Source organism: Phyllobates terribilis, unplaced genomic scaffold (assembly GCF_046119375.1).
Source record: "Phyllobates terribilis strain yellow unplaced genomic scaffold, ASM4611937v1 Scaffold_377__1_contigs__length_1856515, whole genome shotgun sequence".
Lineage (NCBI taxonomy): Eukaryota > Metazoa > Chordata > Amphibia > Anura > Dendrobatidae > Phyllobates > Phyllobates terribilis.
The window spans coordinates 623213-638033 of NW_027363137.1; the positions used below are offsets into that span (position 1 = coordinate 623213).

General features: G+C 45.9%; 10 non-coding genes and 2 pseudogenes across 10 annotated transcripts; all 12 read left to right on the plus strand.

The window, feature by feature from the left end:
- The first annotated feature begins 666 nt into the window (after nt 1–666).
- Nucleotides 667–851, plus strand: LOC141223773 (U2 spliceosomal RNA). Its single transcript, XR_012291326.1, has one exon. It is a non-coding gene; the product is annotated as a U2 spliceosomal RNA (small nuclear RNA).
- A 1115-nt stretch (nt 852–1966) lies between these two features.
- On the plus strand, nt 1967–2157 carry LOC141223659 (U2 spliceosomal RNA). Its single transcript, XR_012291224.1, has one exon. It is a non-coding gene; the product is annotated as a U2 spliceosomal RNA (small nuclear RNA).
- A 1115-nt stretch (nt 2158–3272) lies between these two features.
- Nucleotides 3273–3463, plus strand: LOC141223717 (U2 spliceosomal RNA). Its single transcript, XR_012291278.1, has one exon. It is a non-coding gene; the product is annotated as a U2 spliceosomal RNA (small nuclear RNA).
- Nucleotides 3464–4578: 1115 nt separating this feature from the next.
- Nucleotides 4579–4769, plus strand: LOC141223660 (U2 spliceosomal RNA). Its single transcript, XR_012291225.1, has one exon. It is a non-coding gene; the product is annotated as a U2 spliceosomal RNA (small nuclear RNA).
- Nucleotides 4770–5884: 1115 nt separating this feature from the next.
- On the plus strand, nt 5885–6000 carry LOC141223799 (U2 spliceosomal RNA; annotated as a pseudogene).
- Nucleotides 6001–6523: 523 nt separating this feature from the next.
- Nucleotides 6524–6706, plus strand: LOC141223742 (U2 spliceosomal RNA). The gene has a single exon (XR_012291302.1). It is a non-coding gene; the product is annotated as a U2 spliceosomal RNA (small nuclear RNA).
- A 1115-nt stretch (nt 6707–7821) lies between these two features.
- LOC141223817 (U2 spliceosomal RNA) lies at nt 7822–7913 on the plus strand (annotated as a pseudogene).
- Nucleotides 7914–8707: 794 nt separating this feature from the next.
- LOC141223775 (U2 spliceosomal RNA) lies at nt 8708–8892 on the plus strand. The gene has a single exon (XR_012291328.1). It is a non-coding gene; the product is annotated as a U2 spliceosomal RNA (small nuclear RNA).
- Nucleotides 8893–10007: 1115 nt separating this feature from the next.
- Nucleotides 10008–10198, plus strand: LOC141223661 (U2 spliceosomal RNA). Its single transcript, XR_012291226.1, has one exon. It is a non-coding gene; the product is annotated as a U2 spliceosomal RNA (small nuclear RNA).
- Nucleotides 10199–11313: 1115 nt separating this feature from the next.
- Nucleotides 11314–11504, plus strand: LOC141223662 (U2 spliceosomal RNA). Its single transcript, XR_012291227.1, has one exon. It is a non-coding gene; the product is annotated as a U2 spliceosomal RNA (small nuclear RNA).
- Nucleotides 11505–12619: 1115 nt separating this feature from the next.
- Nucleotides 12620–12810, plus strand: LOC141223663 (U2 spliceosomal RNA). The gene has a single exon (XR_012291228.1). It is a non-coding gene; the product is annotated as a U2 spliceosomal RNA (small nuclear RNA).
- Nucleotides 12811–13925: 1115 nt separating this feature from the next.
- Nucleotides 13926–14116, plus strand: LOC141223665 (U2 spliceosomal RNA). Its single transcript, XR_012291229.1, has one exon. It is a non-coding gene; the product is annotated as a U2 spliceosomal RNA (small nuclear RNA).
- The last annotated feature ends 705 nt before the right edge of the window (nt 14117–14821 follow it).

The following is a 14821-nucleotide window of genomic DNA, read 5'->3' on the forward strand; positions in this document are numbered from 1 at the left end:
CAGGAGTGGTGACCCTGGGGTGCCTTAACTCACTGGGATTGGGAACCGCACTTGAGTTTATGGCACATTTGCACAAGCACTTCAAATTTTCTTTCTTCGCACACACCCTTATTCCGGGCCTTCTGGCCTTAGGATGGGGAATTTTTCAATTCCCGGTCGAAGGTCCGGGCAGTATTATACTGTGAAACCTTCACTATTTATTTAATTTCTTTGTCACTGTGTGTCCATTTATTCACGTGTGTCACGTCCTACTAGGATTTTGTCGGGATGCGGTTCCCTTACGGGTTCCTCTCTTGGCAGGTCTAGGGGGGGAGTGTGTGGCCATCAGGTTCCGCTCCCCCCTGAACCCCCCTGGCTCTCCTCTTTCGGGAGGAGAGCGTTGTTGGCTCCCCTCTTCCGGGAGGGGAGCACAGTCTTTGGCTCCCAGTGCCTTGCTCGGGTGAGAACTCGGGCAGGTGCTGGGGGTAAGATTGGGTCGCCTCTGGCTTCGGCTGGAGGTGGCTTTTTGTCCCTGTTCCTCGCTGTGGCCTTTTGGCTCGGAGGGACGGGGAATGGTTTGGGGGACCCTTCTCCTTTTGGAGAGGGTTTCAAGAAGACCAGCATCCTAGTGCACTTTTTTTGTGGCACTTGTCACTTTTTTAAGCGCACTCGGGTTTTGTACACGAATTCGGGCTTTCAAAAAAAAAAAAAAAAAAAAATCTGTTCTTATCAGTTTAATATCTGATACGTCCCCTATCTGGGGACCATATATTAAATGGATTTTTAGAACAGGGAGATGGAAAAAGAGCTTGCTCTGTCCACTCCACGCATTGACCTGGTATTGCAGTATCTCCAGGACCGGTGCACCCCTTCTTTAATGCAGTTTCTAAAATCAGAAAGAATTGAATTCAATGTTTTTTGTTCATTTTGCTTGTTTCTCGGATTTTGGGATGGACTCTTTGGCTTTGCTTTTCTTCTCCTCATTGGATTTTTCATGTTCAAAGTTGCAGAAGCCAGATTACAAGCTCATTTTGGTTCAACTTCAGCAACTGTGCATTGCATTGCCATGTAATGTGATGCAATGCTATCTTTCTAGCTCTCCCTTTTTACTTCCTTTTGGATAAACAGACATATTAGGCAAGCATTTTGGAGCTTTCACCTAAATAACTACAGGTGGTGAGATAAGCTGCACAATATAATTGACCTTTCAGTATATTGTTGCACACACACCATCTATTTAGCAAATGCCCTTGTTATCAACAGCAGCCTTTTAAACTCACCTGAGCTAACAGGTATGTGCGCTGGTTACTCTGCTGCGCTTAAAATTTCTTTTTTGGTTTGCTACAATGCCTTTTCTGAAACGTTGTCTCCTTCTGCTGGAACACTGACTTCTTTCATTTAATGCCTGCAGACTATAAAAGAGAACCCAACCCAAAAAGTTTGGTTGATTAGTCTGTGGCATTCTGTTAAACTGTTGCTTATGGCGGTCTCTGTGAGCTTCTCAGCGACATTCAGCCAGCCAGGTATCCTGCCTGCAGTAGATGGAATGTGGCAATGGAACGCTGGCTGCGCGTGTCATAATAGGCTCTGAGCCTTTATATACCTGTGCACAGCAGCAGCCACCTTCAGTCTGCTGCTGGACAGCCAGCAGCAGCAGCAGCAGGAGAGGTATGTAATCAGGAGCCCTCCTGCTAAGGGTAGACAGCTGCTCGTTCCACCCCACCCCCCGCCTTAATTGGTTCTCCTCCCTTCCAACGGTGTTGAGGCGGGTGGGAACAGCAGGGGGTGAAGGTGCTGTGTTTAAAGAGGTGGAGTTATGCAGATCTAAAACGCGTGGATTGCAGCAGCAGCAAGCCGAAAAGTGCAGGCATGTAAGGGATCTAGAGGTTGACAACATGTCTTCTTAACGGGAGTCCAGGAGCTCATCTCCACAAATGGACTTTTCAGGATCCTTGGGTGGCTCCGTAGTTTGAAACCAATTCTGGTTATCGCTTCTCGGCCTTTTGGCTAAGATCAAGTGTAGTATCTGTTCTTATCAGTTTAATATCTGATACGTCCCCTATCTGGGGACCATATATTAAATGGATTTTTAGAACAGGGAGATGGAAAAAGAGCTTGCTCTGTCCACTCCACGCATTGACCTGGTATTGCAGTATCTCCAGGACCGGTGCACCCCTTCTTTAATGCAGTTTCTAAAATCAGAAAGAATTGAATTCAATGTTTTTTGTTCATTTTGCTTGTTTGTCGGATTTTGGGATGGACTCTTTGGCTTTGCTTTTCTTCTCCTCATTGGATTTTTCATGTTCAAAGTTGCAGAAGCCAGATTACAAGCTCATTTTGGTTCAACTTCAGCAACTGTGCATTGCATTGCCATGTAATGTGATGCAATGCTATCTTTCTAGCTCTCCCTTTTTACTTCCTTTTGGATAAACAGACATATTAGGCAAGCATTTTGGAGCTTTCACCTAAATAACTACAGGTGGTGAGATAAGCTGCACAATATAATTGACCTTTCAGTATATTGTTGCACACACACCATCTATTTAGCAAATGCCCTTGTTATCAACAGCAGCCTTTTAAACTCACCTGAGCTAACAGGTATGTGCGCTGGTTACTCTGCTGCGCTTAAAATTTCTTTTTTGGTTTGCTACAATGCCTTTTCTGAAACGTTGTCTCCTTCTGCTGGAACACTGACTTCTTTCATTTAATGCCTGCAGACTATAAAAGAGAACCCAACCCAAAAAGTTTGGTTGATTAGTCTGTGGCATTCTGTTAAACTGTTGCTTATGGCGGTCTCTGTGAGCTTCTCAGCGACATTCAGCCAGCCAGGTATCCTGCCTGCAGTAGATGGAATGTGGCAATGGAACGCTGGCTGCGCGTGTCATAATAGGCTCTGAGCCTTTATATACCTGTGCACAGCAGCAGCCACCTTCAGTCTGCTGCTGGACAGCCAGCAGCAGCAGCAGCAGGAGAGGTATGTAATCAGGAGCCCTCCTGCTAAGGGTAGACAGCTGCTCGTTCCACCCCACCCCCCGCCTTAATTGGTTCTCCTCCCTTCCAACGGTGTTGAGGCGGGTGGGAACAGCAGGGGGTGAAGGTGCTGTGTTTAAAGAGGTGGAGTTATGCAGATCTAAAACGCGTGGATTGCAGCAGCAGCAAGCCGAAAAGTGCAGGCATGTAAGGGATCTAGAGGTTGACAACATGTCTTCTTAACGGGAGTCCAGGAGCTCATCTCCACAAATGGACTTTTCAGGATCCTTGGGTGGCTCCGTAGTTTGAAACCAATTCTGGTTATCGCTTCTCGGCCTTTTGGCTAAGATCAAGTGTAGTATCTGTTCTTATCAGTTTAATATCTGATACGTCCCCTATCTGGGGACCATATATTAAATGGATTTTTAGAACAGGGAGATGGAAAAAGAGCTTGCTCTGTCCACTCCACGCATTAACCTGGTATTGCAGTATCTCCAGGACCGGTGCACCCCTTCTTTAATGCAGTTTCTAAAATCAGAAAGAATTTAATTCAATGTTTTTTGTTCATTTTGCTTGTTTGTCGGATTTTGGGATGGACTCTTTGGCTTTGCTTTTCTTCTCCTCATTGGATTTTTCATGTTCAAAGTTGCAGAAGCCAGATTACAAGCTCATTTTGGTTCAACTTCAGCAACTGTGCATTGCATTGCCATGTAATGTGATGCAATGCTATCTTTCTAGCTCTCCCTTTTTACTTCCTTTTGGATAAACAGACATATTAGGCAAGCATTTTGGAGCTTTCACCTAAATAACTACAGGTGGTGAGATAAGCTGCACAATATAATTGACCTTTCAGTATATTGTTGCACACACACCATCTATTTAGCAAATGCCCTTGTTATCAACAGCAGCCTTTTAAACTCACCTGAGCTAACAGGTATGTGCGCTGGTTACTCTGCTGCGCTTAAAATTTCTTTTTTGGTTTGCTACAATGCCTTTTCTGAAACGTTGTCTCCTTCTGCTGGAACACTGACTTCTTTCATTTAATGCCTGCAGACTATAAAAGAGAACCCAACCCAAAAAGTTTGGTTGATTAGTCTGTGGCATTCTGTTAAACTGTTGCTTATGGCGGTCTCTGTGAGCTTCTCAGCGACATTCAGCCAGCCAGGTATCCTGCCTGCAGTAGATGGAATGTGGCAATGGAACGCTGGCTGCGCGTGTCATAATAGGCTCTGAGCCTTTATATACCTGTGCACAGCAGCAGCCACCTTCAGTCTGCTGCTGGACAGCCAGCAGCAGCAGCAGCAGGAGAGGTATGTAATCAGGAGCCCTCCTGCTAAGGGTAGACAGCTGCTCGTTCCACCCCACCCCCCGCCTTAATTGGTTCTCCTCCCTTCCAACGGTGTTGAGGCGGGTGGGAACAGCAGGGGGTGAAGGTGCTGTGTTTAAAGAGGTGGAGTTATGCAGATCTAAAACGCGTGGATTGCAGCAGCAGCAAGCCGAAAAGTGCAGGCATGTAAGGGATCTAGAGGTTGACAACATGTCTTCTTAACGGGAGTCCAGGAGCTCATCTCCACAAATGGACTTTTCAGGATCCTTGGGTGGCTCCGTAGTTTGAAACCAATTCTGGTTATCGCTTCTCGGCCTTTTGGCTAAGATCAAGTGTAGTATCTGTTCTTATCAGTTTAATATCTGATACGTCCCCTATCTGGGGACCATATATTAAATGGATTTTTAGAACAGGGAGATGGAAAAAGAGCTTGCTCTGTCCACTCCACGCATTGACCTGGTATTGCAGTATCTCCAGGACCGGTGCACCCCTTCTTTAATGCAGTTTCTAAAATCAGAAAGAATTGAATTCAATGATTTTTGTTCATTTTGCTTGTTTGTCGGATTTTGGGATGGTCTCTTTGGCTTTGCTTTTCTTCTCCTCATTGGATTTTTCATGTTCAAAGTTGCAGAAGCCAGATTACAAGCTCATTTTGGTTCAACTTCAGCAACTGTGCATTGCATTGCCATGTAATGTGATGCAATGCTATCTTTCTAGCTCTCCCTTTTTACTTCCTTTTGGATAAACAGACATATTAGGCAAGCATTTTGGAGCTTTCACCTAAATAACTACAGGTGGTGAGATAAGCTGCACAATATAATTGACCTTTCAGTATATTGTTGCACACACACCATCTATTTAGCAAATGCCCTTGTTATCAACAGCAGCCTTTTAAACTCACCTGAGCTAACAGGTATGTGCGCTGGTTACTCTGCTGCGCTTAAAATTTCTTTTTTGGTTTGCTACAATGCCTTTTCTGAAACGTTGTCTCCTTCTGCTGGAACACTGACTTCTTTCATTTAATGCCTGCAGACTATAAAAGAGAACCCAACCCAAAAAGTTTGGTTGATTAGTCTGTGGCATTCTGTTAAACTGTTGCTTATGGCGGTCTCTGTGAGCTTCTCAGCGACATTCAGCCAGCCAGGTATCCTGCCTGCAGTAGATGGAATGTGGCAATGGAACGCTGGCTGCGCGTGTCATAATAGGCTCTGAGCCTTTATATACCTGTGCACAGCAGCAGCCACCTTCAGTCTGCTGCTGGACAGCCAGCAGCAGCAGCAGCAGGAGAGGTATGTAATCAGGAGCCCTCCTGCTAAGGGTAGACAGCTGCTCGTTCCACCCCACCCCCCGCCTTAATTGGTTCTCCTCCCTTCCAACGGTGTTGAGGCGGGTGGGAACAGCAGGGGGTGAAGGTGCTGTGTTTAAAGAGGTGGAGTTATGCAGATCTAAAACGCGTGGATTGCAGCAGCAGCAAGCCGAAAAGTGCAGGCATGTAAGGGATCTAGAGGTTGACAACATGTCTTCTTAACGGGAGTCCAGGAGCTCATCTCCACAAATGGACTTTTCAGGATCCTTGGGTGGCTCCGTAGTTTGAAACCAATTCTGGTTATCGCTTCTCGGCCTTTTGGCTAAGATCAAGTGTAGTATCTTTTGAAAAGGCAGTTTTGTCCTTGGGCTGCCCTAGTAAATTGATGCATATTACACACTGGTTTGGTGCACTTGTTAGTACGCCAGGTGGCTCATAGAGTTATCTGATGGAAAACATGGCCCTCCAGGATCGAAGTCACTAGGCTGGGTAAGTGTGAGGGCTTTGGAGCAATGTGCCCCAGGAGTAGGCGCCCTGGTGGGAGTCCAAGCTTACTGGGACTGGGAACCCCAGAAAGACTTGGCTTCGTAGCACGCCGCACCTTTGCCAATCATACTTTCTGAGCAACCCCCCCTATTCCTGGCCTCCGGGCTAGGAAGGGGAATTTTTATAAACCCGGTTGGAGGTCCGGTCAGCTTTGGGCTGAGAAACCAACACAGACTCCAGCTCCACTAGGGTGGCAGCCTAGATGGAAGCTGGGAGCACGAAAACGGCTCTTCTCCGGCTTCGGCTAGGGAGAGCATCGGAGATCCCTGACCCTCGCTGTGGCCTTCTGGCTCGGAGGGATGGGGATGGTTTATTGGGGACCCTCTCCTCCGGGAAGGGTCCACATGAATCCTCGCCTCGTGCGCTGTTTTGGTGTGACTTCGGTCACATTTTCAGTGCCTTGGATGCAGCTTCAATCAAAAAAATCTGTTCTTATCAGTTTAATATCTGATACGTCCCCTATCTGGGGACCATATATTAAATGGATTTTTAGAACAGGGAGATGGAAAAAGAGCTTGCTCTGTCCACTCCACGCATTGACCTGGTATTGCAGTATCTCCAGGACCGGTGCACCCCTTCTTTAATGCAGTTTCTAAAATCAAAAAGAATTGAATTCAATGTTTTTTGTTCATTTTGCTTGTTTGTCGGATTTTGGGATGGACTCTTTGGCTTTGCTTTTCTTCTCCTCATTGGATTTTTCATGTTCAAAGTTGCAGAAGCCAGATTACAAGCTCATTTTGGTTCAACTTCAGCAACTGTGCATTGCATTGCCATGTAATGTGATGCAATGCTATCTTTCTAGCTCTCCCTTTTTACTTCCTTTTGGATAAACAGACATATTAGGCAAGCATTTTGGAGCTTTCACCTAAATAACTACAGGTGGTGAGATAAGCTGCACAATATAATTGACCTTTCAGTATATTGTTGCACACACACCATCTATTTAGCAAATGCCCTTGTTATCAACAGCAGCCTTTTAAACTCACCTGAGCTAACAGGTATGTGCGCTGGTTACTCTGCTGCGCTTAAAATTTCTTTTTTGGTTTGCTACAATGCCTTTTCTGAAACGTTGTCTCCTTCTGCTGGAACACTGACTTCTTTCATTTAATGCCTGCAGACTATAAAAGAGAACCCAACCCAAAAAGTTTGGTTGATTAGTCTGTGGCATTCTGTTAAACTGTTGCTTATGGCGGTCTCTGTGAGCTTCTCAGCGACATTCAGCCAGCCAGGTATCCTGCCTGCAGTAGATGGAATGTGGCAATGGAACGCTGGCTGCGCGTGTCATAATAGGCTCTGAGCCTTTATATACCTGTGCACAGCAGCAGCCACCTTCAGTCTGCTGCTGGACAGCCAGCAGCAGCAGCAGCAGGAGAGGTATGTAATCAGGAGCCCTCCTGCTAAGGGTAGACAGCTGCTCGTTCCACCCCACCCCCCGCCTTAATTGGTTCTCCTCCCTTCCAACGGTGTTGAGGCGGGTGGGAACAGCAGGGGGTGAAGGTGCTGTGTTTAAAGAGGTGGAGTTATGCAGATCTAAAACGCGTGGATTGCAGCAGCAGCAAGCCGAAAAGTGCAGGCATGTAAGGGATCTAGAGGTTGACAACATGTCTTCTTAACGGGAGTCCAGGAGCTCATCTCCACAAATGGACTTTTCAGGATCCTTGGGTGGCTCCGTAGTTTGAAACCAATTCTGGTTATCGCTTCTCGGCCTTTTGGCTAAGATCAAGTGTAGTATCTTTCGAAAAGGCGGTTTTGGATGTTGGCCGCCCTAGTAGATTGATACATTATGCACACTGGGGTTTAGGCGCTTGTTAGTACGCCAGGTGGCTAATATAGTCATCTGGTGGAAAGCATGGCCCCCCAGGATCGACGCCATTGGGCCGGGGAAGATCGAAAGCCCGAAGTGTGAAGTGCCCCAGGAGTGGTGACCCTGGGGTGCCTTAACTCACTGGGATTGGGAACCCCACTTGAGTTTATGGCACATTTGCACAAGCACTTCAAATTTTCTTTCTTCGCACACACCCTTATTCCGGGCCTTCTGGCCTTAGGATGGGGAATTTTTCAATTCCCGGTCGAAGGTCCGGGCAGTATTATACTGTGAAACCTTCACTATTTATTTAATTTCTTTGTCACTGTGTGTCCATTTATTCACGTGTGTCACGTCCTACTAGGATTTTGTCGGGATGCGGTTCCCTTACGGGTTCCTCTCTTGGCAGGTCTAGGGGGGGAGTGTGTGGCCATCAGGTTCCGCTCCCCCCTGAACCCCCCTGGCTCTCCTCTTTCGGGAGGAGAGCGTTGTTGGCTCCCCTCTTCCGGGAGGGGAGCACAGTCTTTGGCTCCCAGTGCCTTGCTCGGGTGAGAACTCGGGCAGGTGCTGGGGGTAAGATTGGGTCGCCTCTGGCTTCGGCTGGAGGTGGCTTTTTGTCCCTGTTCCTCGCTGTGGCCTTTTGGCTCGGAGGGACGGGGAATGGTTTGGGGGACCCTTCTCCTTTTGGAGAGGGTTTCAAGAAGACCAGCATCCTAGTGCACTTTTTTTGTGGCACTTGTCACTTTTTTAAGCGCACTCGGGTTTTGTACACGAATTCGGGCTTTCAAAAAAAAAAAAAAAAAAAAATCTGTTCTTATCAGTTTAATATCTGATACGTCCCCTATCTGGGGACCATATATTAAATGGATTTTTAGAACAGGGAGATGGAAAAAGAGCTTGCTCTGTCCACTCCACGCATTGACCTGGTATTGCAGTATCTCCAGGACCGGTGCACCCCTTCTTTAATGCAGTTTCTAAAATCAGAAAGAATTGAATTCAATGTTTTTTGTTCATTTTGCTTGTTTCTCGGATTTTGGGATGGACTCTTTGGCTTTGCTTTTCTTCTCCTCATTGGATTTTTCATGTTCAAAGTTGCAGAAGCCAGATTACAAGCTCATTTTGGTTCAACTTCAGCAACTGTGCATTGCATTGCCATGTAATGTGATGCAATGCTATCTTTCTAGCTCTCCCTTTTTACTTCCTTTTGGATAAACAGACATATTAGGCAAGCATTTTGGAGCTTTCACCTAAATAACTACAGGTGGTGAGATAAGCTGCACAATATAATTGACCTTTCAGTATATTGTTGCACACACACCATCTATTTAGCAAATGCCCTTGTTATCAACAGCAGCCTTTTAAACTCACCTGAGCTAACAGGTATGTGCGCTGGTTACTCTGCTGCGCTTAAAATTTCTTTTTTGGTTTGCTACAATGCCTTTTCTGAAACGTTGTCTCCTTCTGCTGGAACACTGACTTCTTTCATTTAATGCCTGCAGACTATAAAAGAGAACCCAACCCAAAAAGTTTGGTTGATTAGTCTGTGGCATTCTGTTAAACTGTTGCTTATGGCGGTCTCTGTGAGCTTCTCAGCGACATTCAGCCAGCCAGGTATCCTGCCTGCAGTAGATGGAATGTGGCAATGGAACGCTGGCTGCGCGTGTCATAATAGGCTCTGAGCCTTTATATACCTGTGCACAGCAGCAGCCACCTTCAGTCTGCTGCTGGACAGCCAGCAGCAGCAGCAGCAGGAGAGGTATGTAATCAGGAGCCCTCCTGCTAAGGGTAGACAGCTGCTCGTTCCACCCCACCCCCCGCCTTAATTGGTTCTCCTCCCTTCCAACGGTGTTGAGGCGGGTGGGAACAGCAGGGGGTGAAGGTGCTGTGTTTAAAGAGGTGGAGTTATGCAGATCTAAAACGCGTGGATTGCAGCAGCAGCAAGCCGAAAAGTGCAGGCATGTAAGGGATCTAGAGGTTGACAACATGTCTTCTTAACGGGAGTCCAGGAGCTCATCTCCACAAATGGACTTTTCAGGATCCTTGGGTGGCTCCGTAGTTTGAAACCAATTCTGGTTATCGCTTCTCGGCCTTTTGGCTAAGATCAAGTGTAGTATCTGTTCTTATCAGTTTAATATCTGATACGTCCCCTATCTGGGGACCATATATTAAATGGATTTTTAGAACAGGGAGATGGAAAAAGAGCTTGCTCTGTCCACTCCACGCATTGACCTGGTATTGCAGTATCTCCAGGACCGGTGCACCCCTTCTTTAATGCAGTTTCTAAAATCAGAAAGAATTGAATTCAATGTTTTTTGTTCATTTTGCTTGTTTGTCGGATTTTGGGATGGACTCTTTGGCTTTGCTTTTCTTCTCCTCATTGGATTTTTCATGTTCAAAGTTGCAGAAGCCAGATTACAAGCTCATTTTGGTTCAACTTCAGCAACTGTGCATTGCATTGCCATGTAATGTGATGCAATGCTATCTTTCTAGCTCTCCCTTTTTACTTCCTTTTGGATAAACAGACATATTAGGCAAGCATTTTGGAGCTTTCACCTAAATAACTACAGGTGGTGAGATAAGCTGCACAATATAATTGACCTTTCAGTATATTGTTGCACACACACCATCTATTTAGCAAATGCCCTTGTTATCAACAGCAGCCTTTTAAACTCACCTGAGCTAACAGGTATGTGCGCTGGTTACTCTGCTGCGCTTAAAATTTCTTTTTTGGTTTGCTACAATGCCTTTTCTGAAACGTTGTCTCCTTCTGCTGGAACACTGACTTCTTTCATTTAATGCCTGCAGACTATAAAAGAGAACCCAACCCAAAAAGTTTGGTTGATTAGTCTGTGGCATTCTGTTAAACTGTTGCTTATGGCGGTCTCTGTGAGCTTCTCAGCGACATTCAGCCAGCCAGGTATCCTGCCTGCAGTAGATGGAATGTGGCAATGGAACGCTGGCTGCGCGTGTCATAATAGGCTCTGAGCCTTTATATACCTGTGCACAGCAGCAGCCACCTTCAGTCTGCTGCTGGACAGCCAGCAGCAGCAGCAGCAGGAGAGGTATGTAATCAGGAGCCCTCCTGCTAAGGGTAGACAGCTGCTCGTTCCACCCCACCCCCCGCCTTAATTGGTTCTCCTCCCTTCCAACGGTGTTGAGGCGGGTGGGAACAGCAGGGGGTGAAGGTGCTGTGTTTAAAGAGGTGGAGTTATGCAGATCTAAAACGCGTGGATTGCAGCAGCAGCAAGCCGAAAAGTGCAGGCATGTAAGGGATCTAGAGGTTGACAACATGTCTTCTTAACGGGAGTCCAGGAGCTCATCTCCACAAATGGACTTTTCAGGATCCTTGGGTGGCTCCGTAGTTTGAAACCAATTCTGGTTATCGCTTCTCGGCCTTTTGGCTAAGATCAAGTGTAGTATCTGTTCTTATCAGTTTAATATCTGATACGTCCCCTATCTGGGGACCATATATTAAATGGATTTTTAGAACAGGGAGATGGAAAAAGAGCTTGCTCTGTCCACTCCACGCATTGACCTGGTATTGCAGTATCTCCAGGACCGGTGCACCCCTTCTTTAATGCAGTTTCTAAAATCAGAAAGAATTGAATTCAATGTTTTTTGTTCATTTTGCTTGTTTGTCGGATTTTGGGATGGACTCTTTGGCTTTGCTTTTCTTCTCCTCATTGGATTTTTCATGTTCAAAGTTGCAGAAGCCAGATTACAAGCTCATTTTGGTTCAACTTCAGCAACTGTGCATTGCATTGCCATGTAATGTGATGCAATGCTATCTTTCTAGCTCTCCCTTTTTACTTCCTTTTGGATAAACAGACATATTAGGCAAGCATTTTGGAGCTTTCACCTAAATAACTACAGGTGGTGAGATAAGCTGCACAATATAATTGACCTTTCAGTATATTGTTGCACACACACCATCTATTTAGCAAATGCCCTTGTTATCAACAGCAGCCTTTTAAACTCACCTGAGCTAACAGGTATGTGCGCTGGTTACTCTGCTGCGCTTAAAATTTCTTTTTTGGTTTGCTACAATGCCTTTTCTGAAACGTTGTCTCCTTCTGCTGGAACACTGACTTCTTTCATTTAATGCCTGCAGACTATAAAAGAGAACCCAACCCAAAAAGTTTGGTTGATTAGTCTGTGGCATTCTGTTAAACTGTTGCTTATGGCGGTCTCTGTGAGCTTCTCAGCGACATTCAGCCAGCCAGGTATCCTGCCTGCAGTAGATGGAATGTGGCAATGGAACGCTGGCTGCGCGTGTCATAATAGGCTCTGAGCCTTTATATACCTGTGCACAGCAGCAGCCACCTTCAGTCTGCTGCTGGACAGCCAGCAGCAGCAGCAGCAGGAGAGGTATGTAATCAGGAGCCCTCCTGCTAAGGGTAGACAGCTGCTCGTTCCACCCCACCCCCCGCCTTAATTGGTTCTCCTCCCTTCCAACGGTGTTGAGGCGGGTGGGAACAGCAGGGGGTGAAGGTGCTGTGTTTAAAGAGGTGGAGTTATGCAGATCTAAAACGCGTGGATTGCAGCAGCAGCAAGCCGAAAAGTGCAGGCATGTAAGGGATCTAGAGGTTGACAACATGTCTTCTTAACGGGAGTCCAGGAGCTCATCTCCACAAATGGACTTTTCAGGATCCTTGGGTGGCTCCGTAGTTTGAAACCAATTCTGGTTATCGCTTCTCGGCCTTTTGGCTAAGATCAAGTGTAGTATCTGTTCTTATCAGTTTAATATCTGATACGTCCCCTATCTGGGGACCATATATTAAATGGATTTTTAGAACAGGGAGATGGAAAAAGAGCTTGCTCTGTCCACTCCACGCATTGACCTGGTATTGCAGTATCTCCAGGACCGGTGCACCCCTTCTTTAATGCAGTTTCTAAAATCAGAAAGAATTGAATTCAATGTTTTTTGTTCATTTTGCTTGTTTGTCGGATTTTGGGATGGACTCTTTGGCTTTGCTTTTCTTCTCCTCATTGGATTTTTCATGTTCAAAGTTGCAGAAGCCAGATCACAAGCTCATTTTGGTTCAACTTCAGCAACTGTGCATTGCATTGCCATGTAATGTGATGCAATGCTATCTTTCTAGCTCTCCCTTTTTACTTCCTTTTGGATAAACAGACATATTAGGCAAGCATTTTGGAGCTTTCACCTAAATAACTACAGGTGGTGAGATAAGCTGCACAATATAATTGACCTTTCAGTATATTGTTGCACACACACCATCTATTTAGCAAATGCCCTTGTTATCAACAGCAGCCTTTTAAACTCACCTGAGCTAACAGGTATGTGCGCTGGTTACTCTGCTGCGCTTAAAATTTCTTTTTTGGTTTGCTACAATGCCTTTTCTGAAACGTTGTCTCCTTCTGCTGGAACACTGACTTCTTTCATTTAATGCCTGCAGACTATAAAAGAGAACCCAACCCAAAAAGTTTGGTTGATTAGTCTGTGGCATTCTGTTAAACTGTTGCTTATGGCGGTCTCTGTGAGCTTCTCAGCGACATTCAGCCAGCCAGGTATCCTGCCTGCAGTAGATGGAATGTGGCAATGGAACGCTGGCTGCGCGTGTCATAATAGGCTCTGAGCCTTTATATACCTGTGCACAGCAGCAGCCACCTTCAGTCTGCTGCTGGACAGCCAGCAGCAGCAGCAGCAGGAGAGGTATGTAATCAGGAGCCCTCCTGCTTAGGGTAGACAGCTGCTCGTTCCACCCCACCCCCCGCCTTAATTGGTTCTCCTCCCTTCCAACGGTGTTGAGGCGGGTGGGAACAGCAGGGGGTGAAGGTGCTGTGTTTAAAGAGGTGGAGTTATGCAGATCTAAAACGCGTGGATTGCAGCAGCAGCAAGCCGAAAAGTGGAGGCATGTAAGGGATCTAGAGGTTGACAACATGTCTTCTTAACGGGAGTCCAGGAGCTCATCTCCACAAATGGACTTTTCAGGATCCTTGGGTGGCTCCGTAGTTTGAAACCAATTCTGGTTATCGCTTCTCGGCCTTTTGGCTAAGATCAAGTGTAGTATCTGTTCTTATCAGTTTAATATCTGATACGTCCCCTATCTGGGGACCATATATTAAATGGATTTTTAGAACAGGGAGATGGAAAAAGAGCTTGCTCTGTCCACTCCACGCATTGACCTGGTATTGCAGTATCTCCAGGACCGGTGCACCCCTTCTTTAATGCAGTTTCTAAAATCAGAAAGAATTGAATTCAATGTTTTTTGTTCATTTTGCTTGTTTGTCGGATTTTGGGATGGACTCTTTGGCTTTGCTTTTCTTCTCCTCATTGGATTTTTCATGTTCAAAGTTGCAGAAGCCAGATTACAAGCTCATTTTGGTTCAACTTCAGCAACTGTGCATTGCATTGCCATGTAATGTGATGCAATGCTATCTTTCAAGCTCTCCCTTTTTACTTCCTTTTGGATAAACAGACATATTAGGCAAGCATTTTGGAGCTTTCACCTAAATAACTACAGGTGGTGAGATAAGCTGCACAATATAATTGACCTTTCAGTATATTGTTGCACACACACCATCTATTTAGCAAATGCCCTTGTTATCAACAGCAGCCTTTTAAACTCACCTGAGCTAACAGGTATGTGCGCTGGTTACTCTGCTGCGCTTAAAATTTCTTTTTTGGTTTGCTACAATGCCTTTTCTGAAACGTTGTCTCCTTCTGCTGGAACACTGACTTCTTTCATTTAATGCCTGCAGACTATAAAAGAGAACCCAACCCAAAAAGTTTCGTTGATTAGTCTGTGGCATTCTGTTAAACTGTTGCTTATGGCGGTCTCTGTGAGCTTCAAAGCGACATTCAGCCAGCCAGGTATCCTGCCTGCAGTAGATGGAATGTGGCAATGGAACGCTGGCTGCGCGTGTC